The following is a 2500-nucleotide window of genomic DNA, read 5'->3' as shown; positions in this document are numbered from 1 at the left end:
CACAGGGCTGGATGGGGCTTTCGTATAGCAGGGACGGTGCTGCCTCTCGCTTCGCTCGCTGTCCGCCGCTCGCCGCTCCCTCGCGCAGCCAAAAATGGCCAGTTTTGTCCCGTTTTTGGGCCGTTTTGGCCAGTTTTTGGCCTGTTCTTGCGTCGCGCGGTGACCGTCGTGAGCGGAGCAAAATGTCAGCCATCTCAGCACCCTGGAACCCCCCGGGTGGCACAGGGCTGGATGGGGCTTTCGTATAGCAGGGACGGTGCTGCCTCTCGCTTCGCTCGCTGTCCGCCGCTCGCCGCTCGCTCGCGCAGCCAAAAATGGCCAGTTTTGGCCCGTTTTTGGGCCGTTTTGGCCAGTTTTTGGCCTGTTCTTGCGTCGCGCGGTGACCGTCGTGAGCGGAGCAAAATGTCAGCCATCTCAGCACCCTGGAACCCCCCGGGTGGCACAGGGCTGGATGGGGCTTTCGTATAGCAGGGACGGTGCTGCCTCTCGCTTCGCTCGCTGTTCGCCGCTCGCCGCTCGCTCGCGCAGCCAAAAATGGCCAGTTTTGGCCCGTTTTGGCCAGTTTTTGGCCTGTTTTTGCGTTGCGCGGTGACCATCTTGAGCGGAGCAAAATGTCAGCCATCTCAGCACCCTGGAACCCCCCGGGTGGCACAGGGCTGGATGGGGCTTTCGTATAGCAGGGACGGTGATGCCTCTCGCTTCGCTCGCTGTCCGCCGCTCGCTGCTCGCTCGCGCAGCCAAAAATGGCCAGTTTTGGCCCGTTTTTGGGCCGTTTTGGCCTGTTTTTGGGCTGTTCTTGCGTCGCGCGGTGACCGTCGTGAGCGGAGCAAAATGTCAGCCATCTCAGCACCCTGGAACCCCCCGGGTGGCACAGGGCTGGATGGGGCTTTCGTATAGCAGGGACGGTGCTGCCTCTCGCTTCGCTCGCTGTCCGCCGCTCGCCGCTCGCTCGCGCAGCCAAAAATGGCCAGTTTTGTCCCGTTTTTGGGCCGTTTTGGCCTGTTTTTGGGCTGTTCTTGCGTCGCGCGGTGACCGTCGTGAGCGGAGCAAAATGTCAGCCATCTCAGCACCCTGGAACCCCCCGGGTGGCACAGGGCTGGATGGGGCTTTCGTATAGCAGGGACGGTGCTGCCTCTCGCTTCGCTCGCTGTCCGCCGCTCGCCGCTCGCTCGCGCAGCCAAAAATGGCCAGTTTTGGCCCGTTTTTGGGCCGTTTTGGCCAGTTTTTGGCCTGTTCTTGCGTCGCGCGGTGACCGTCGTGAGCGGAGCACCCGGGTGGCACAGGGCTGGATGGGGCTTTCGTATAGCAGGACGGTGCTGCCTCTCGCTTCGCTCGCTGTTCGCCGCTCGCCGCTCGCTCGCCGCAGCCAAAAATGGCCAGTTTTGGCCCGTTTTGGCCAGTTTTTGGCCTGTTTTTGCGTTGCGCGGTGACCATCTTGAGCGGAGCAAAATGTCAGCCATCTCAGCACCCTGGAACCCCCCGGGTGGCACAGGCTGGATGGGGCTTTCGTATAGCAGGGACGGTGATGCCTCTCGCTTCGCTCGCTGTCCGCCGCTCGCTGCTCGCTCACGCAGCCAAAAATGGCCAGTTTTGGCCCGTTTTTGGGCCGTTTTGGCCTGTTTTTGGCCTGTTCTTGCGTCGCGCGGTGACCGTCGTGAGCGGAGCAAAATGTCAGCCATCTCAGCACCCTGGAACCCCCCGGGTGGCACAGGGCTGGATGGGGCTTTCGTATAGCAGGGACGGTGCTGCCTCTCGCTTAGCTCGCTGTCCGCCGCTCGCCGCTCGCTCGCGCAGCCAAAAATGGCCAGTTTTGTCCCGTTTTTGGGCCGTTTTGGCCTGTTTTTGGGCTGTTCTTGCGTCGCGCGGTGACCGTCGTGAGCGGAGCAAAATGTCAGCCATCTCAGCACCCTGGAACCCCCGGGTGGCACAGGGCTGGATGGGGCTTTCGTATAGCAGGATGGTGCTGCCTCTCGCTTCGCTCGTTGTCCGCCGCTCGCCGCTCGCTCGCGCAGCCAAAAATGGCCAGTTTTGGCCCGTTTTTGGGCCGTTTTGGCCAGTTTTTGGCCTGTTCTTGCGTCGCGCGGTGACCGTCGTGAGCGGAGCAAAAATGTCAGCCATCTCAGCACCCTGGAACCCCCCGGGTGGCACAGGGCTGGATGGGGCTTTCGTATAGCAGGGACGGTGCTGCCTCTCGCTTCGCTCGCTGTCCGCCGCTCGCCGCTCGCTCGCGCAGCCAAAAATGGCCAGTTTTGGCCCGTTTTGGCCAGTTTTTGGCCTGTTTTTGCGTTGCGCGGTGACCATCTTGAGCGGAGCAAAATGTCAGCCATCTCAGCACCCTGGAACCCCCCGGGTGGCACAGGGCTGGATGGGGCTTTCGTATAGCAGGGACGGTGATGCCTCTCGCTTCGCTCGCTGTCCGCCGCTCGCTGCTCGCTCGCGCAGCCAAAAATGGCCAGTTTTGGCCCGTTTTTGGGCCGTTTTGGCCTGTTTTTGGGCTGTT

The sequence above is a fragment of the Musa acuminata genome, unplaced genomic scaffold (assembly GCF_036884655.1).
Source record: "Musa acuminata AAA Group cultivar baxijiao unplaced genomic scaffold, Cavendish_Baxijiao_AAA HiC_scaffold_873, whole genome shotgun sequence".
Taxonomy (NCBI): Eukaryota; Viridiplantae; Streptophyta; class Magnoliopsida; order Zingiberales; family Musaceae; genus Musa; species Musa acuminata.
Note: the sequence above shows the minus strand (reverse complement) of the source record.